Consider the following 22,080-nt stretch of genomic DNA (forward strand, 5'->3'; position numbering starts at 1 on the left):
TTAGGGTACAAGTAAGGGCCCTATCACACGGAGCAATAATCGGCCGAATCAGGAAGATTATCGCTGTGTCTAATAGAGACAACGATCAGCGGATGACATGATCATCGGCTGATCGCTGGTTTAGGTTTGGACCTAAAATCTCCTGTGCTCCGCCGGGACCAGGAAGTTGCGGAGCACAGGAGAGAAGACCGGGAGTGGGAGAGGTAACGTATCAGGTGTTTGGGCAAGGGCTGTATGGACATCAATATTGATGTCCACGCAGCCCTTACTGCCCTATTCTTGGGCTTTGTAATAGGTTCAGTAAACTAGCAGATCGACACTCGTTCACTAAAATGATTGGGCCGTAGTCTGTCCCTAAGGGTCCATTTACACAGAAAGATTATCTGACAGGTTATCTGCCAAAGATTTGAAGCCAAAGCCAGAAACAGAGATCAGGTCATAAAGACTGAGATTTCTCCTCTTTTCAAATCCATTTCTGACTTTGGCTTCAAATCTTTGGCAGGTAATCTGTGTAAATGGACCCTTAAGACCCTATTCCACGGAACGATTATCAGCCTTTACGGCCGATAATCGTCCCGTGGAATAGGAGGCAACGATCAGCAGACATCGTTCATGTCGGCTGATTGTTGAAGTCGTTTGTCTGTCAACACGTTTAAAGACAAACAACTTATATAGCAGTGATCTGCTGCTGTCACTCCGTGGAATAGGAGCGGCAGCAGACAGGCGCTATATCCTTTGGGCTGCCTGGAAGATCAGCGATCCCCCGGGCAGCCCCTGCCCCCGACTCACCCACTTGCTGCTGCCGCGTGGAATAGCGGCGGCAGTGAGCGGGAAACGAGGAGCAGATTATCCCCTGGCTCTTTTCTTTTGAATAGAGCCGCGGGTAGCCACATGACCGGCGGCTCTATTCATTCTCTATGGAACTACCGGAAAGAACCGAGTGCTGCACTGGGCTACCCTTCTTCGGCAGTTCCATGGACAGTGAATTTAGCATTTGTATCAGCCTGGTAGCCCCCCCTAGGCCGGCTCCACCCTGTGGCCATTCATTACAGATGCATCATTGATGCTATAAGGATGGTTCCTCTAGGACATCACTGATCCCGATTTCTAAAAACCAAGAAAAAAAAGTGGTGTGGATGAGGCCTTGTCAGATGCTGCTTACCAACCTAAAAACGTGTGTTTTTTTCAATGCATTTACTCTGCTGTCCTCAAAGACAAGTGTGGAAACTTATTAACTTATTGTTTAAATAATTGTTTTGTGTTTTAACAAATTTTTAGGAAATTTTTGGTGACTTTTTCAAATTTTCCATTTTTCTTTCTATATTATAAAATAATCCTGATATCTTGCAGTTTTTATTCTTACCAATGAGGTTAAAACTAAAGGCCCTATTACACGGAATGATTATCCTCCGTATTCGGCCGATAATTGTCCTGTGTAATAGAAGGCAATGATCAGCTGACATGAACGATGTCGGCTGATCATTGCAGTCCTGTCTTTCGACATGTTGAAAGACAAATGACTGATAGCAGCGATCTGCTGCCGTCGGCCCGTGGAACAGGAGCGGCGGCAGCAGACTACCGTTATCGTCTATGGGCTGCCAGGACAATCTAGCGATCACTCGGGCAGCCCCCCCTGCACTGACCCGCTTGCTGCCACCACGTGTAATAGCGCCGGCAGCGAGCGGGTAACGAGGAGCAAACAAGCGCTTGTTTGCTCCTCTATGTAGGCCCGTGTTATAGGGGCTTAAGATGAGACTTTCTGCTGTGTCTGTAGTAAAAAGAGGAGGCTGCTGTAAAGTGATCTGTACAGCATTGCAGCGTCATGCGACACCAGTAGATAGAGACAATAGCAGCTCCCCATGGAATGACCTCTTCAAAAGTCACAGCGTACGCTAAGTATTGCTTCACATTCATCTCAAGGGGCCAGAGTCGGTCTCTTGTCGTCTATGTCCATGAGCCTCGCTGTAAAGCATGTCCTTCCACAAAGTCCTACAGACATTGGACTCATCTCTACTCTTTGACATATTGAGCGCGCAGATGAACAGGCAGATTTTTCTCTGTGGTGGGACCGGCAGGAGGGGGGATAATTATATGATCCTTTATCCAGGGGTAGGACGGGTTCCCTTTAAGGCCCTAATATACTGGCCGATTATTGCTGACAACTGTTCCTAGGTAATGCTCATCAACCAGATAACTGTTCTGTGTAAAGTGACAGATCAGCTGACTGATATTTTGTGCGGGTGGTAAAACCATTATTTTTGTAGAGATATGTGCGTCCGATCAATGTACTTAAACGGCCGCATTAACGATACATCGACCGTTTATATACCCCGACTAACCATGCCTTGTAAAGGCTCTGCAAATGAGAACTGATCTAGTACTTAGCTGCTATATGTCCTGCAGGAAGTGGTGTCTTCTTTCCAGTATGACACAGTGCTCTCTGCAGGACATATAGCAGCCGATAGGTACTGAAACACAGGAGAAGTAAATTACAAAGTTTTGGTGAACAATCCCTTTAAGCTCCATAATAGAGCGATGTATTGTATGTATGTATGTATGTATGTATGTATGTATGTATGTATGTATGAATGAATGAATGAATGAATGAATGAATGAATTGTTTGCATGTTAAAACCATGCAGCCAGTCAAGAAACAAGTTGCTTATTCATCAGCTGGTCATTGGGCCTATTACCTACTAACCGCCCAGAAACCAAAAACGCAGAACGCCAATTCACCCAACTACAGGCAGAACACCCTGAATCCCTACACCGTTATATGGATGACTTACTATCTCCATGAAATAAGGTCTTATTAATAATGAATGCAGCAGCAGTAATGTGGTAACTGAGTGACACCGACAGGATTGCTGAGCGAGCGCTCTGGCACTGTCTTCCCCATTCTGCCTGGATAGATTAGCAGACGTGAGCGACTATGCTGCACCAGAGAGATAAATGAAGTGCCAAGACTGTACTGAATCAACTACTATGCCAACAATCCATCAGAGGGTCCCCGCCTCAAAATGATGACTTATCAAGAGACACACGTGTTCACTAGAAAGGTACTATGCTGAAAATTGCTGCATGGTGGTGCCTGGCCCCCTGACTATTAAAGAGGGACTCCAGCTATTTTTTTTCTTTCAAACCAACTGGCTCTACAAATTTCTTCTATTTAAAAATCTTCAGTCTTCCAGTACTTGTCCTGCAGGAAGGGATGGATTCTTTCCAATGTGACACAGTGCTCTCTGCTGCCACCTCTGTCCATGTCAGGAACTGTCCAGAGCAGCAGCAAATCCCCATAGAAAACCTCTCCTGCTCTGGACAGAGGTGGCGGCAGAGAGCACCGTGTCAGACTGAAAAGAATATGCCACATCCTGCAGGACATACAGCAGCTGATAAGTACTGGGAGACTTGAGATTTTTAAATGGAAGTAAATTACAAATCTATACACTTTTCAGAAACCAGTTGATTTAAAAGAGGTTTTTTTTTACCGGAGTACCCGTTTAAGGTTGGGGGGGGGGGAGGGGGAGTAGTTAGACCCCCAACCCATAAGAAAATGATGAAATATCCTAGTGATATAGTCTTACTTTATGAGATGGGGACCCTATGTATAAGTGTGACAACCAACTTCTCCTATAACCCAGCCTCAGGACATTAGGATGAATGGTTTCAGAAATCTCCCCCAAGACAGACACTCTATGACTAAGTACACCAAATGCTAGTCAAGGAAGGGAAATACATACAGCACGGGTCAGGAAACCTTGGCTCTCCAGCTGTTGCAAAGCTACAACCCCCATCATGCCTGGACAGTAGGAGCTTTAGCTTTGGCTGTCCAGGCATGATGGGAGTTGTAGTTTTACAACAGCTGGAGAGCCAAGTTTCCCCATCCCTAATGGTGTGTTTACACAGAAATTTCTCTGACAGATTTTTGAAGCCAAAGCCAGGAATGGATTGGAAAAGAGGAGGTCTCAGTCTTTCCTTTATGATCGGTTTCCTGGCTTTGGCTTCAAAGATCTCTCTGTGTGTAAATGTACCATGACAGACAGACAATTACTAGTATAGAAACACTTACCTGCTGGCAGAACTGATCGTATAATTTTTCAACAGCCTGAAAGTCGCCTAGTGCATGCTGTGTGAAGAAAATAAAAGGCACAAAAAAATAAGTTACTAAGCATAGTGCACATAGCTCTGACCTACTGACCAACAGCAAACATCTGTCCGTTACAGCGACACAGCAAAATGTATGGACCACCAGCCAGCGTTATCTATGTAGGTTTCTGTGTAGCATGCGCATCATTTACAGAAAGTCACACAGGGCATTTTAAACACTGAAAACTCAAAAAAAAAAAAAAAAAAAAAAAAATGCTTATAAGACTAGCCATAAAAAAAAATGTCATGCTGCCGCAGACATTTTAAAAGGATAGTTAACCAGATTTTTTTTTCTTTCAAATCAACTAGTGGCAGAGATTTGTAATTTACTTCTATTAAAAAAAACCCTCCAGTCTCCCAGTACTTATTATCTGCTGTATGTCCTGCAGGAAGTGGTGTATTTTTTTTTAAAGCCTGGAGAGCAGGAAAGGCTTTTTTTCTGAGGATTGGGTACTGCTCTGGACAGTTCCTGACATAGACAAAGGTGGCAGCAGAGAGCACTGTCAGACTGAACAGAATACACCACTTCCTGCAGGACATACAGCAGCTGATAAGTACTAGAAGACTGGAGATTTTTTAATAGAGGTAAACTACAAATCTCTGGCACCGATATTTGGTGAACATCCCCTTCAACTACCATCATAGAGCAATGTGCAGCTGGTAAACAAGGATTTTTTTATTTTTTGCAGTTTAAAACCATGCAGTAAATTACAAATCTCTGGCATCAGTTGATTTGAAAGATTTTATGGGGGATGAACAAGGGTGGTATTACACAGAACGGATTATCGCTTAAAAAAATCGTTAAATGGTTCGGATTTGAGCAATAATTGTTTAGCGTAATAGCAGACAAAGATTAAACGACCAACGAGAAATCGTTGACCGTATTTTTATCGTTGACCGTACGCATGTAATAAGAGGTAGTTCGGTTGCTCGCAGTAGCGGTGAACTAGTGGCGTCGCAAGAACGATCATAAGTAACGTTCATCGTTCCGTGTAATTGGGGTATCTGGACTGTATCTACATGTCTGAAGCGGCTTTTTGCTTGACTTTGGGCCCTATTCCGGACGATTATCGTTTAAATTATCGTTAAATCGTTCAAATCTAAACAATAATCGTTCAGTTAAAATGCAATTAACGATTAACGACCGAACGAGAAATCGTTGATCGCTTTATAAGACCTGGACCTATTTTTATTGTTGCTCGTTCGCAAAACGTTCGAATTGAGTAAGACGTCGTTCGGTCGTTGGCAATAGATACGAAAGCAATAGCGAAGAAAAAAAAAAAATCGTTACTTATGATCGTAATTGCGATCATCGTTCCATGGAAATGAGTGAACGTTTTCAGGACTTTGGCAATAGCGGTCGTTTGAGATCGTTAACGATTATGCCAACGATAATCGTCTGGTGGAATAGGGCCCTTTGTAGATCATAAAGCAGACGGGATGGACATGATACCATGAGTAGTGTTGAAACCTAAGTTTTCAGCTGTGTCCGAAGTCCTGGCTAAAATGGTGACTACCCCCTCCCCCACCACCACACATGAAATCTCAGAGAAGTCACCATGACCCAACAGAAGGAAACAAGAGGCGAGAAATTTTAGATAGAAAGGGACTAAATGAGGTATCACTTGCAAATATATATATATATATATATATATATATATATATATATCACACACACATACATATACACACACACACTGAATTTTTAGCTAAAAAATTTTTTTTTAAAGGTCCTGGGTTTCCATTTTGTAGCTGTAGGGCGGCCAAGCATGTGCTTTACTGCAATCTGCTGCAGTTTAAAAGGAGTAGTCCGGGCAGGGGTGTTTGATGTATGACCGGGGGAGGGGGCGTCTGAAAATGATAATGAACACTTACCTCACTGGCTCCTGCATCCCTGCTCATAGCCATCCCTAAAAGCCCTATTACCCCATGCGGCCGTTATGGCCGATAATCGCATGGTGTATTAGGTAATGTTATGGTGCGTTTACACACACAGATTTATCTGACAGATTTTGGAAGCCAAGTAATGGATTTGAGAAGTGGAGAAATCTCAGTCTTTCCTTTATGACCTGTTCTCTGTTTATAGTCTGTTCCTGGCTTTATCTGTCAGATAATCTGTCTGTGTAAACGTACCATTCAAAGGCCACGATCAGCTGACATGCACAACTTTGACTTATCGTTTCCTTATAACATGTTAAACTAAAACAGTGACGGTCTGCAGGCCATTGCACTATTAGGAGCAGCAGGCCGCCGCTATCTCCCATGGGCCAACCTGACCTTGTTAGATCCTTCCTGCTCGCTATCTATGCGTGCCGAGAGCAAGCGGGGAACGAGGAACAGGCGATTACTGATCTGACAGATCAGCGCTCCCTTGCTGCTAATATCGGGAGGTGTAATAAAGCCCTAAGGCGCTAATGGGGATGTTGGAGCCCAAAAAGGTAAGTACGGGAGTTTATCCAGCCACCCCCTCCCTCTGCATTTTTTTTTTTTTTTTTTTTTTTTAAAGACCCCTGCCCAGACAACTCCTTCAATGGCGAGTATAAGTGAAGCATAGAGAAATGATGACATGCATCCTGTGACTCCAAGGGATGAGCCCAACACGAGACTTGGGACACAAAGATTTAAATTAAAAAAAAAAAATAATCTGATCCCCACTTCTAGAGAAGATATTAGCAGCAGAAGAGGTGTAAGGATCAATCTATAGAATATGCAAGTGCATGCACATGGATTGCAGCAGGGAGCGTCAAGGCCCAACAGAACACAAAGCAGCGGCACTCACCAGACGCCATATTTTGGGGGGGGGGGGGGGGGGGGGGGGTCTTTTTATAAGGGGCTACCTTCCAGTCTGCCCTTATTTTACATGTATTCCGCTAGAAATTCCGCCTGTAAGGCTAGTTTCACACTGCGTTTTTGCAATCCGTTTTTTGCAAAATAAAACGGATAAAAAAGGAACAGAAAAAAACAAATGCATTAGTTTGCATCCGTTTTTCCATTGAAAAAAAAAATAAAAAACGGATCCGTTTTTTTTAAAGGACACAAAAGTAGTGTCAGCTACGTTTTTGTGTCCGTTAAAAAAAAAAAAAAAAAAAAACGGATCCGTTTTGATCCTTTTTTTTTTACAATGGAAGTCAATGGAAAAACGGATGCACACAAATGCATCCTTTTTTTGCAAAAAACGGATGGAAAAAAGGATTGCAAAAACGCAGTGTGAACCCAGCCTAAAATATCCAGGGTGTTCAATGAGATTTCTGCTCTGTTGGCAGTGGAATAAGCTGAGGAGGAAATTTCAAGCAGCAAACTTTCCTCTTCAATTCCTGAGTGTGAACATACCCTAAAAGAATATGGTGCCTGATCCGCCATTTTTATATATAAATATATATATATATATATATATATATATATATATATATATATATGGAGAAATGGAGCAGGCCGATATATAGTTTTGCATGATAAGATTCCATCCCTAGTTTTTCCATGCTTAGGAGTCCAGTGGGCGGGTCCTACTCAATGATTGGCTGTTTACCCTCTCGCTACATAACCATATATGGATAAAGCTATAGGATTCTAGCTATGCTTGGGAGTCCAGGGGGTGGGGTCTCACTGATGACTGATCTCCACACGGTGACTGGGAGAGCGCTGTCAATTATTCAGGAGGCCCGCCCACTGGACTCAACAGAAAGAACTGAATAAAATGTATATATTACTCTGCACTATAGACAGGACTGCAGTATTATAAGGGTTATCCAGGATCACATAGGGCAAAACCAGCGCCACCCTTGCCCCCAGGTTATGTGGGATATTTATCTCCATTGACTAAAATGCAAAACCACAACCTACATGGGACAAAAGTGGCGCAATTTCGGCGGCGGACATGTTTTTCTAAGCCCCTTTAATAGGCCAAAATAGCGGACAACAGCTACATACAGCACATGTACTGTATCACAATGGAACACAAAGACTATACAGCGACATCAATGATTTATACCAGGGGTAAGGAACCAGCTGTTGCACAACTACAATTCCCATCATGCTTTGTCTGTCCAGTCATGATGGGAATTGTAGTTTTTTAACAGCTGGAGGGCTGAAGGTTCCCCATCTCTGGTGTACACAGATGCCAGTGACTGCAGGCTGCCACTACTACCCCCAGCATCCATGTGTGAGACTCTACCGCTCTTAGCAGATTCTGTGCCATATATTCTCATGCACGCCCACTGGTGGGCACACATGCATTGCCACAGGCGCCCATCACACATCCTGGTCACACTACTGTTACACATACAGGGAGATTGTGCAACGAGACGATTCCCCGAACACTATAAGAGCTCCAGTGCTTCCTCATACTGACACTACAATATAACACATGGTGGGCACCAGCACGCTGAGGGGGCATCAGATCACACTCACCAACCTCATGACTTCTGCCCAACAGAATAAACCCCATAAAACAAAGCTAATTCAGACACACACAATGGCAGCATGTGACAGGGCACATCTCACCCAGGACGCCCGTAGGTTCACCATCTGTATATTCACTGGATACAGATATTACATAAAAGGACAGGAGCACAGCAGGGTACAATGCCAATCACATATAGAAGCTCATGGCCAGGTCACCACAACATACAGGGTACAATGGTAATGCCCATCAGTATACAGCAGCACCAGGCTGGGGGTCAGCTAGATACATGGCAGCACCAGGCTGGGGGTCAGCTAGATACATGGCAGCACCAGGCTGGGGGTCAGCTAGATACATGGCAGCACCAGGCTGGGGGTCAGCTAGATACATGGCAGCACCAGGCTGGGGGTCAGCTAGATACATGGCAGCACCAGGCTGGGGGTCAGCTAGATACATGGCAGCACCAGGCTGGGGGTCAGCTAGATACATGGCAGCACCAGGCTGGGGGTCAGCTAGATACATGGCAGCACCAGGCTGGGGTAAGGTAGATGAGTGCTGGCACAGGCAGGCACACGGTAGCTGGCACAGGCAGGCACACGGTAGCTGGCACAGGCAGGCACACGGTAGCTGGCACAGGCAGGCACACGGTAGCTGGCACAGGCAGGCACACGGTAGCTGGCACAGGCAGGCACACGGTAGCTGGCACAGGCAGGCACACGGTAGCTGGCACAGGCAGGCACACGGTAGCTGGCACAGGCAGGCACACGGTAGCTGGCACAGGCAGGCACACGGTAGCTGGCACAGGCAGGCACACGGTAGCTGGCACAGGCAGGCACACGGTAGCTGGCACAGGCAGGCACACGGCAGCTGGCACAGGCAGGCACAAGATGCAGGCACAAGGCAGCTGGCACAGGCAGGCACACGGTAGCTGGCACAGGCAGGCACACAGCAGCACCAGGCTGGGGTCTGGTAGATGAGTGCTGGCACAGGCAGGCACACGGTAGCTGGCACAGGCAGGCACACGGAAGCTGGCACAGGCAGGCACACGGCAGCTGGCACAGGCAGGCACACGGAAGCTGGCACAGGCAGGCACATGATGCAGACATATGCCGGTCACACTGCTCAGATCTAGGTGTGCCCACTATGTCCCCATGCACAATGGCCGCCAGCCGGTGCCCAGCACTGACAAGGTGCCCGCAGCCCACCAGGCCTCACCCGGGAGCGCGTGCTCCTGTCAGGGAGGAGGATGACGTCACGTGGCGGTCACCCGGCCCGGGAGTGACAGGCACCGGTGCTCGGTGAGGGCCGGCACCCTCCCAGCTGCACACACTGACCGGGCACGGGATGGGAGCGGTGCCCGCCGGGAGGCCCCGGAGCTGTGTCCGGCCGCCGGTGACACATGATGTCACTGCAGACGTGTGATGTCATTCATTGTCGGCAGACATGGCCGGGCACCGCCACACGGTGACAGAGGTGACACCACACACCACGTACACACGTGGAGGAAACGGGAGAGCTCACGGTGACTGGAGTCGTGTGTGTGACACAAATGCCGGCTGGCAGGGCTGAGGGCCCGGACCGTACAAGGGGGACATAACCGACTACACACGTACACGGATCACGCCCGGCTGGGTACGGGAGCCAAGCGGTACCGGGCGGACAACTGCCTCGGAGCTGTGGGAACGTATGAGACGGAGGATGGTGATGGATTGCGAGCCGGGCCCCACCAGGTCTCACCTGCTCTCCTCAGTCCGCGCAGCCGGGCGCAGCCGCACCAGCCAGATGGCCCATTTCCGGATCCCGGCGCCGCATTGCGCATGCGCACACCACATCCACGTGATCAAAATGAGCGGAAGGGGCGGTGCGTTGGGAACGCTGCGTCGCCTTCAATGCCGGACACGTGATGTATGTGCGACGGACGAGTGTAGAGGGCGTGATTGATGTCACATGACTGGTAACCGGCAGAAGCGTTCGGTACATGTGTTCTGTGTGTGTGTGTGAGCAGAGCGACGGCGGATATAGGGTGTGAATGATACTAGGGAGATGGAGTGCGGGAGTTGCTCGCTCTTTTTCCGACCTTGATATCGCAGGTGGACAATTCTAGGGATACGTTCACATCGGTGTCTGAGGCACAAATAAAAGACCGGCCCAACAAGTGCACAATGGACATGAACGGAGCTTGACAGACCCCATTGACTTTAATGGCAGCTTGTGACATTTTGCAGGATTCTAAACAGGGCAAAGAAAATTAGCAATTTTAGCAGTTATATAACAGCTATACTTACTGTATCCAGGTCCAGTCTCCTGAAGGTAGCTATATAACAGCTATACTTACTGTATCCAGGTCCAGTCTCCTAAAGGCAGCTATATAACAGCTATACTTACTGTATCCAGGTCCAGTCTCCTGAAGGCTGCTATATAACAGCTATACTTACTGTATACAGGTCCAGTCTCCTGAAGGCAGCTATATAACAGCTATACTTACTGTATTCAGGTCCAGTCTCCTAAAGGCAGCTATATAACAGCTATACTTACTGTATCTAGGTCCAGTCTCCTGAAGGCTGCTATATAACAGCTGTACTTACTGTATCCAGGTCCAGTCTCCTGAAGGCAGCTATATAACAGCTATACTTACTGTATACAGGTCCAGTCTCCTGAAGGCAGCTATATAACAGCTATACTTACTGTATCTAGGTCCAGTCTCCTGAAGGCTGCTATATAACAGCTGTACTTACTGTATCCAGGTCCAGTCTCCTGAAGGCAGCTATATAACAGCTATACTTACTGTATCCAGGTCCAGTCTCCTGAAGGCTGCTATATAACAGCTATACTTACTGTATCTAGGTCCAGTCTCCTGAAGGCTGCTATATAACAGCTGTACTTACTGTATCCAGGTCCAGTCTCCTGAAGGCAGCTATATAACAGCTATACTTACTGTATCCAGGTCCAGTCTCCTGAAGGCTGCTATATAACAGCTATACTTACTGTATCTAGGTCCAGTCTCCTGAAGGCTGCTATATAACAGCTGTACTTACTGTATCCAGGTCCAGTCTCCTGAAGGCAGCTATATAACAGCTATACTTACTGTATCCAGGTCCAGTCTCCTGAAGGCTGCTATATAACAGCTATACTTACTGTATCTAGGTCCAGTCTCCTGAAGGCTGCTATATAACAGCTGTACTTACTGTATCCAGGTCCAGTCTCCTGAAGGCAGCTATATAACAGCTATACTTACTGTATCCAGGTCCAGTCTCCTGAAGGCTGCTATATAACAGCTATACTTACTGTATCTAGGTCCAGTCTCCTGAAGGCTGCTATATAACAGCTGTACTTACTGTATCCAGGTCCAGTCTCCTGAAGGCAGCTATATAACAGCTATACTTACTGTATCCAGGTCCAGTCTCCTGAAGGCAGCTATATAACAGCTATACTTACTGTATGCAGGTCCAATCTCCTGAAGGCTGCTATATAACAGCTATAATTACTGTATCCAGGTCCAGTCTCCTGAAGGCAGCTATATAACAGCTGTACTTACTGTATGCAGGTCCAGTCTCCTGAAGGCTGCTATATAACAGCTATACTTACTGTATCCAGGTCCAGTCTCCTGAACGCTGCTATATAACAGCTATACTTACTGTATCCAGGTCCAGTCTCCTGAAGGCAGCTATATAACAGCTATACTTAATGTATCCAGGTCCAGTCTCCTGAAGGCAGCTATATAACAGCTATACTTACTGTATCCAGGTCCAGTCTCCTGAACGCTGCTATATAACAGCTATACTTACTGTATCCAGGTCCAGTCTCCTGAACGCTGCTATATAACAGCTATACTTACTGTATGCAGGTCCAGTCTCCTGGAGGCTGCTATATAACAGCTATACTTACTGTATCCAGGTCCAGTCTCCTGAAGTCAGCTATATAACAGCTATACTTACTGTATCCAGGTCCAGTCTCCTGAAGGCAGCTATATAACAGCTATACTTACTGTATCCAGGTCCAGTCTCCTGAACGCTGCTATATAACAGCTATACTTACTGTATGCAGGTCCAGTCTCCTGGAGGCTGCTATATAACAGCTATACTTACTGTATCCAGGTCCAGTCTCCTGAACGCTGCTATATAACAGCTATACTTAATGTATCCAGGTCCAGTCTCCTGAAGGCAGCTATATAGCAGCTATACTTAATGTATCCAGGTCCAGTCTCCTGAAGGCAGCTATATAACAGCTATACTTACTGTATCCAGGTCCAGTCTCCTGAAGGCTGCTATATAACAGTTATACTTACTGTATCCAAGTCCAGTCTCCTGAAGTCAGCTATATAACAGCTATACTTACTGTATCCAGGTCCAGTCTCCTGAAGGCAGCTATATAACAGCTATACTTACTGTATCCAGGTCCAGTCTCCTGAAGGCAGCTATATAACAGTTATACTTACTGTATCCAGGTCCAGTCTTCTGAAGGCTGCTATATAACAGTTATACTTACTGTATGCAGGTCCAGTCTCCTGGAGGCTGCTATATAACAGCTATACTTACTGTATCCAGGTCCAGTCTCCTGAACGCTGCTATATAACAGCTATACTTACTGTATCCAGGTCCAGTCTCCTGAAGGCAGCTATATAGCAGCTATACTTAATGTATCCAGGTCCAGTCTCCTGAAGGCAGCTATATAACAGCTATACTTACTGTATCCAGGTCCAGTCTCCTGAAGGCTGCTATATAACAGTTATACTTACTGTATCCAGGTCCAGTCTCCTGAAGTCAGCTATATAACAGCTATACTTACTGTATCCAGGTCCAGTCTCCTGAAGGCAGCTATATAACAGCTATACTTACTGTATCCAGGTCCAGTCTCCTGAAGGCAGCTATATAACAGTTATACTTACTGTATCCAGGTCCAGTCTCCTGAAGGCTGCTATATAACAGTTATACTTACTGTATCCAGGTCCAGTCTCCTGAAGGCTGCTATATAACAGCTATACTTACTGTATCCAGGTCCAGTCTCCTGAAGGCTGCTATATACCAGCTTTACTTACTGTATCCAGGTCCAGTCTCCTGAAGGCAGCTATATAACAGCTATACTTACTGTATCCAGGTCCAGTCTCCTGAAGGCAGCTATACATACAGTATCCAGGTCCTGTCTCCTGAAGGCAGCTATATAACAGCTATACTTACTGTATCCAGGTCCAGTCTCCTGAACGCTGCTATATAACAGCTATACTTAATGTATCCAGGTCCAGTCTCCTGAAGGCAGCTATATAACAGTTATACTTACTGTATCCAGGTCCAGTCTCCTGAAGGCTACTATATAACAGTTATACTTACTGTATCCAGGTCCAGTCTCCTGAAGTCAGCTATATAACAGCTATACTTACTGTATCCAGGTCCAGTCTCCTGAAGGCAGCTATATAACAGTTATACTTACTGTATCCAGGTCCAGTCTCCTGAAGGCTGCTATATAACAGTTATACTTACTGTATCCAGGTCCACTCTCCTGAGGTCAGCTATATAACAGCTATACTTACTGTATCCAGGTCCAGTCTCCTGAAGGCAGCTATATAACAGTTATACTTACTGTATCCAGGTCCAGTCTCCTGAAGGCTGCTATATAACAGCTATACTTACTGTATCCAGGTCCAGTCTCCTCAAGGCAGCTATATAACGACTATACTTACTTGTATACAGGTCCAGTCTCCTGAAGGCAGCTATACAACAGCTATACTTACTGTATCCAGGTCCAGTCTCCTGAAGGCTGCTATATAACAGCTATACTTACTGTATCCAGGTCCAGTCTCATGAAGGCAGCTATATAACAGCTATACTTACTGTATCCAGGTCCAGTCTCCTGAAGGCAGCTATATAACAGCTATACTTACTGTATCCAGGTCCAGTCTCCTGAAGGCAGCTATATAACAGCTATACTTACTGTATCCAGGTCCAGTCTCCTGAAGGCAGCTATACAACAGCTATACTTACTGTATCCAGGTCCAGTCTCCTGAAGGCAGCTATATAACAGCTATACTTACTGTATCCAGGTCCAGTCTCCTGAAGGCAGCTATATAACAGCTATACTTACTGTATCCAGGTCCAGTCTCCTGAAGGCTGCTATATAACAGCTATACTTACTGTATCCAGGTCCAGTCTCCTGAAGGCAGCTATATTACAGCTATAATTACTCTATCCAGGTCCAGTCTCCTGAAGGCAGCTATATAACAGCTATACTTACTGTATCCAGGTCCAGTCTCCTGAAGGCAGCTATACAACAGCTATACTTACTGTATCCAGGTCCAGTCTCCTGAAGGCAGCTATATAACAGCTATACTTACTGTATCCAGGTCCAGTCTCCTGAAGGCAGCTATATAACAGCTATACTTACTGTATCCAGGTCCAGTCTCCTGAAGGCTGCTATATAACAGCTATACTTACTGTATCCAGGTCCAGTCTCCTGAAGGCAGCTATATTACAGCTATAATTACTCTATCCAGGTCCAGTCTCCTGAAGGATGCTATATAACAGCTATACTTACTGTATGCAGGTCCAGTCTCCTTAAGGCTGCTGTATAACAGCTATACTTACTGTATCCAGGTCCAATATCCTGAAGGCAGCTATATAAAAGCTATACTTACTGTATCCAGGTCCAGTCTCCTGAAGGCTGCTATATAAGAGTTATACTTACTGTATCCAGGTCCAGTCTCCTGAAGGCTGCTATATAACAGCTATACTTACTGTATCCAGGTCCAGTCTCCTGAAGGCAGCTATACAACGACTATACTTACTTGTATCCAGGTCCAGTCTCCTGAAGGCAGCTATACAACAGCTATACTTACTGTATCCAGGTCCAGTCTCCTGAAGGCTGCTATATAACAGCTATACTTACTGTATCCAGGTCCAGTCTCCTGAAGGCTGCTATATAACAGCTATACTTACTGTATCCAGGTCCAGTCTCCTGAAGGCAGCTATATTACAGCTATAATTACTCTATCCAGGTCCAGTCTCCTAAAGGATGCTATATAACAGCTATACTTACTGTATCCAGGTCCAATCTCCTGAAGGCAGCTATATAAAAGCTATACTTACTGTATCCAGGTCCAGTCTCCTGAAGGCTGCTATATAACAGCTATACTTACTGTATCCAGGTCCAGTCTCCTGAAGGCTGCTATATAACAGCTATACTTACTGTATCCAGGTCCAGTCTCCTGAAGGCAGCTGTGTAACCGCTATACTTACTTGTATCCAGGTACGGTCTCCTGGAGTCTTCTATATAACAGCTATACTTACTGTATCCAGGTCCAGTCTCCTGAAGGCAGCTATATTACAGCTATAATTACTCTATCCAGGTCCAGTCTCCTGAAGGCAGTTATATAACAGCTATACTTACTCTATCCAGGTCCAGTCTCCTGAAGGCAGCTATATAACAGCTATACTTACTGTATCCAGGTCCAGTCTCCTGAAGGCATCTATATAAAAGCTATACTTACTGTATGCAGGTCCAGTCTCCTGAAGGCTGCTATATAAAAGCTATACTTACTGTATCCAGGTCCAGTCTCCTGAAGGCAGCTATATAACAGCTATACTTACTGTATCCAGGTCCAGTCTCCTGAAGGCAGCTATATAAAAGCTATACTTACTGTATCCAGGTCCAGTCTCCTGAAGGCAGCTATATAAAAGCTATACTTACTGTATCCAGGTCCAGTCTCCTGAAGGCAGCTATATAACAGTTATACTTACTGTATCCAGGTCCAGTCTCCTGAAGTCAGCTATATAACAGCTATACTTACTGTATCCAGGTCCAGTCTCCTGAAGGCAGCTATATAAAAGCTATACTTACTGTATCCAGGTCCAGTCTCCTGAAGGCAGCTATATAAAAGCTATACTTACTGTATCCAGGTCCAGTCTCCTGAAGGCAGCTATATAAAAGCTATACTCACCCGTTCCTGTGCCTCCGTTGCGCCACTCCAGGGTCCTGATCATCGCCGCCATCAGTCATCTTCTGAAGGAAACCGGTCATGTCGTACCCAGCTCCTGTAGAAGCAACGTCTTGGCCTGGCTGAGAGAATGCCCGGTGCCCTAGTCACTGATCGGTTTGGGGTGCAATCTGGTGTCGCAAGGTTGCAGCTAGCGGAGCTGCAGGACCCTGGCTGATGTAAATGGGACCCAGAGGCACGAGGACGGGGGAGTTCACTTGTTTGTTGTTTTCTCACCCACCCCGCCTACCGTTTTTACAGTCCATGGGACTTCTTTAAATATGGCTTTCAGTACATTCTCGCTGCGGGAGTCCTGTGCAGGGCCATAGACTGTTATGTTACTGAGTTTCCCAGCGGATTCGCTGCAATACCCAACTCATTATGTATAAACACGCCCTAAGGCTATGTTCCCACACAGTATTTTTGCTCAGTATTTGCTACCAAAACCAGGATTGGACTGAAAACACAGAAAGGCTATGCTCACACTCTGTTGAAATGGAGTGGATGGCCGTCATTTAATGGCAAATAATTACCGCTATTTTAAAATAATGGCCGTTGTTTTGAAATAAACATTATTTGTCGTTAAGGGGGAACTCCAGGTAGAGGTTAAAAAAATGAAACTTCTGCAGAAGCATAAAGCATTACTTACCTATCTATGCCAGTGTTTCTGTACTTCCTGGTTGAGCAGTTCCCAGAATGCAATGCTTTCCGTCAGCTGTTAATCATAGTCCACAGTCCTTGCTGCACCTGCTTCTGGCCGGTCAGAGATGGTGAATCACTCTGGGGATTAGGGAATCCAGCCACGCCTCCTGTGACATCACATCCTGCCCCCTGTCTGCATCATCAGCCTGTGCTCAGCAAACACACACAATGTGAGACAGAGGCATGTGATCTTTGTCTCCTAAGGTGGGAGAGCGGAGGGAGCAGGAGACAATGTGAATTGGCACAGAGGCCATTTTTCTTCACTTCCTGGATTTCTATAATAATAATATTTTTTATTTATATAGCACCAACAGATTCCGCAGCACTTTACAATTCGATTTCTATCAGCTACCAGTGTGGCAGAACAGCACAGATACGGTAATACATTGTATAGACACATCTATATAACTTTTAATGTACTTTTAATAGAATTTCAGCAGTGTGTGAACCTAGCCGTTCTGTGTTTTCAATCCACTTCTACTTTTGGTTGCAAAATATTGAGCAAAAATACTGTGTGTGAACATAGCCTTAGGGTGCCTTCACACACACCAGGTCCGCAGCAAAATCCGCTGCTGATCCAGTGTCATTGCATGCCTATGAGGATACATACTCGCAGTGTGATTGACATCCCGCTGCAAGTATTTAAGTTAACCCCCCAGCGGCCGGAGCATACATTACCTCCTCCCCGATCCGGCTTGCTTCCGGGGTCCTCGCAGGACATCCTGCTCAGCCAATCAGTGGCTGCGGTGGGGCAGCGCACTGATTGGCTGAGTGCGACGAGCAGACGCTGGGAACCCTCGGAGCATGGAGCAGGTGATGTCTTTTCTGGCCGCTGGGGGGTTAACTTACATACTCGCTGCTGGATGTCAATCACACTGCCAGTATGTATCCTCATAGGGAGGCACTGACACTGGATCCGGTGTGTGTGAATGCACCCTTATACAGATTCTGTTATAGAGGCCCCGGATAGAGTCTGAGATGCAGATAGGAACGGTGCAGGTGCATGGAGAGAGGAGTAAATTATGTGCACGTAGACAGTGCTGGATTATGTTTAATAAAACTGGTTGGGGGTCTGACAATCTTATGCCAGGTGGTATCTGCAACTACTGTCATGTCTGTGAATCACCTATATCATCAAATAACCTCTTTTCCCGGAGTACTGCATGTTCTAGCTGGTGTAGAGGTATACAGGACCCCAGAACTATACACTACAGGTATACAGGACCTCCACCAACTATATACTATAGGTATGCAGGACCTCCACTAACACTGTCAATGTTGTATATAACCAGGCTCAGCATAACACTACCAATGTTGTACATAACCAGGCTGCATATAACACTGCTAATGTATATAACCAGGCTGTATATAACACTACCAATGTTATACATAACCAGGCTGTATATAACACTGCCAATGTTGTATTTAACCAGGCTGTATATAACACTGCCAATGTTGTATTTAACCAGGCTGTATATAGCACTGCTAATGTTGTATATAACCAGGCTGTATATAACACTACTAATGTTGTACATAACCAGGCTGCATATAACACTGCTAATGTATATAACCAGGCTGTATATAACACTACCAATGTTATACATAACCAGGCTGTATATAACACTGCCAATGTTGTATTTAACCAGGCTGTATATAACACTGCCAATGTTGTATTTAACCAGGCTGTATATAGCACTGCTAATGTATATAATCAGGCTGTATATAACACTGCCAATGTTGTATTTAAAGGAGAAGTCCAGCGAAATTTTTTATTAAAGTATTGTATTGCCCCCCAAAAGTTATACATATCACCAACAGGATGATGGCAGGGGGATGCTCAGTGTCCATCCAGTGCCCTGTGCCTCTCAGTTTCCCCCTGCCATCATTCTCTCCAGCAGCCACAGCCCACACAGCTCTGGGAGTCGGGTCGTGACATCACCACTTTATCCAGGAAGTGAAGCCTTGATGCAATAGTAAGTGCAGGGAAAAAAAGAACTTTATAAGCATTTTCCGTAATAAGTGTATATTGGTGATATGTCTAACTTTTGGGGGGCAATACAATACAATACTTTTATAAAAATTTTCGCCGGACTTCTCCTATAACCAGGCTGTATATAACACTGCCAATTTTGTATATAACCAAGCTCAGTATAACACTGTTATTGTTGTATACCAGGCTGTATACTGTATAACACTGCCAATGTTGTATATAACCAGGCTCAGCATAACACTACCAATGTTGTACACAACCAGGCTGTATACTGTATAACACTACTAATGTTGTACATAACCAGGCTGTATACTGTATAACACTACTAATGTTGTACATAACCAGGCTGTATACTGTATAACACTACTAATGTTGTACATAACCAGGCTGTATACTGTAAAACACTGCCAATGTTGCATATAACCAGGCTGTATATAACACTGACAATGTTGTATATACCCAGGCTCTGTATATAAAACTGCCAATGTTGTATATAACCAGGCTCTGTATACAGTCTGATCATATGACATCTCAGTTTGGCTATTAGGTATTTAGGATGTTTAAAGTTTTTTGTTTATTTCTAATGTGCATGAGCTTCAATTTACATAAACAGTGCTGAACTGTAGTGGTATATAGTGTATAAAGGATTATATAGGGCTCCTGGCGATTTCCTCTTAAACAAAAAAACAAAACAAGGGCATAGATTTGCTTCCTGGGCGACCTTGGAACAAATCTAATTAACACACTGACACTTTATACCTGAACAGAGCCGGGTCCATTTTTTAGTATATAATATTATACACAGCATACATATAGATGGAGTAGTCCTAGTATGGACATCTATATGATAAAAAAATGAATGTCTGTCTGTCCCCTATAGACTTCTGAATGCCTGAACCGTTTTAGCCCAAATTTGGAACACAGGTACATTGGGTGCACGAGAAAGTTAGAGCGAAGGTCCAGTCCTTGCCAGATGTACAGCAGGGGAGGGGGATGAGGAAGAGCGCCCCATAGAGATGAATGGGAAAATCTCCACACTGCACACACAGGTGGCGTAATTGGCGCTGCAGCTCCCCAGCAGTAATGGCAGTTGGAATAGGATTACTACTTTCATTTTTAAAGTGAGCTGGAATCTGGTTGGTTGCTAGGGGCAACAAAACAGAGCCACAGAAATAAATGGTAGACCCCCTACCCCAACTATACAGTACAGGTATACAGCCCCTGACTCTAACTATACACTACAGGTATAGAGGACCCCTCCTTAACCATACACTACAGGTATGCAGGACCCCCAAACTATACACTACAGGTATACGGGACCCCCTCCCCCCAAATATACACTACAGGTATACAGGACCCGTAAAAACTACATACTTTAAGTATACAGAACCCCTCCAACTATACACTACAGGTATACAGGATCCCCAACTACATACTACAGGTATATATGAATTCCACTGATTAACGCAGATGAAATAATATCTTTTAGATGATTGCAGTTTCCTGTTAAGCATCATTTGCAATGACAATAAACAAGGCCCAAGGCCCATCACTGCAGGTGGTGGCATAAATCTGGATTCTGCATGTTTTCCATATGGTTATATACAACATTGGCAGTGCTATACAGAGCCTGGTTATATACACTGGTATATAACACTGCCAATGTTTTATAAACAGGCGCTGTATAACACTTAAAATGTTGTATATAACCAGGCTCTGAATATAACACTGCAAATGTTGTAAATAACCAAGCTCTGTATAACACTGTCAATGTTGTATATAACCAGGCTTTGTATATAAAACTGCCAATGTTATATAAACAGGCTCTGTGTAACACTGCCAAAGTTGTATATAACCAGGCTCTATATAACACTGCCAATGTTATATAAACAGGCTCTGTATAACACTTACAATGTAGTATATAATCAGGCTCTGAATATAACACTGCCAATGTTGTAAATAACTAAGCTCTGTATAACACTGCCAATGTTGTACATAACCAGGCTCTGTATATAATACTGCCAATGTTGTATATAACTAGGCTCTGTATAACACTGCCAATGTTGTATAAAACCAGGCTCTGTATAACACTGCCAATGTTCTATATAACCAGGCTCTGTATATAATACTGCCAATGTTGTATATAACCAGTCTGTATATACCACTGCCAATGTTGTGTATAACCAAGCTCTGTATAACACTGCCAATGTTGTATATAACCAGGCTCTATATAACACTGCCAATGTTATATAAACAGGCTCTGTATAACACTTACAATGTTGTATATAACCAGGCTCTGTATATAACACTGCAAATGTTGTAAATAACCAAGCTCTGTGTAACACTGCCAATGTTGTATTTAACCAGGCTCTGTATAGAACACTGCCAATGTTATATAAACAGGCTCTGTGTAACACTGCCAATGTTGTATATAACCAGGCTCTGTATATAACACTGCAAATGTTGTAAATAACCAAGCTCTGTGTAACACTGCCAATGTTGTATATAACCAGGCTCTGTATAGAACACTGCCAATGTTGTTTACTGATCCCATGACATCTTAGTTTGGCTATTAGGTATTCAGGATGTTAAACATTTTTAGTTCATTTCCAATGTGCATAAGTTACAATTTACATTACATCTGATTGTAATTTTTTTTAACCCTTTCCCGCACGAGGACGTAACTGTACGTCCTCTCGCGGGTGCGGGCGTTCAGAGCGGGGCCGCGTGGCGACCCCGCTCTGAACCGCTGCGGTCCCGGGTGCCGCTTGTAGCCCGGGACCACCGGTATTAGCGGGCACGGTCCGATCGCCAAGCCCGCTAATACAGTAATCAGATGCAGCTGTCAAACATGACACCTGCATCCGATTACCGGATACG

General features: G+C 44.9%; 1 protein-coding gene across 4 annotated transcripts in view; it reads right to left on the reverse strand.

Moving 5' to 3' along the window:
• The window catches only part of EIF4G1 (eukaryotic translation initiation factor 4 gamma 1), a 55,845-nt gene extending 45,496 nt beyond the window's left edge, over positions 1–10,349 (reverse strand). For 2 of the 4 annotated variants that reach the window (XM_069974546.1, XM_069974543.1), the window contains exons 1-2: positions 10,283–10,349; positions 4,070–4,126 (exon numbers count right to left, since the gene is read on the reverse strand). The gene's annotated coding sequence lies outside the window, so the exon portion shown is untranslated. Of the gene's footprint in view, positions 1–4,069; positions 4,127–10,158; positions 10,244–10,282 lie in introns of those variants that run through there. The other 2 variants (XM_069974544.1, XM_069974545.1) reach the window with 2 other exon arrangements.
• Between the last annotated feature and the right edge of the window lie 11,731 nt (positions 10,350–22,080).

The sequence above is a fragment of the Dendropsophus ebraccatus genome, chromosome 6 (genome assembly GCF_027789765.1).
Source record: "Dendropsophus ebraccatus isolate aDenEbr1 chromosome 6, aDenEbr1.pat, whole genome shotgun sequence".
In the NCBI taxonomy this organism is placed as follows: domain Eukaryota; kingdom Metazoa; phylum Chordata; class Amphibia; order Anura; family Hylidae; genus Dendropsophus; species Dendropsophus ebraccatus.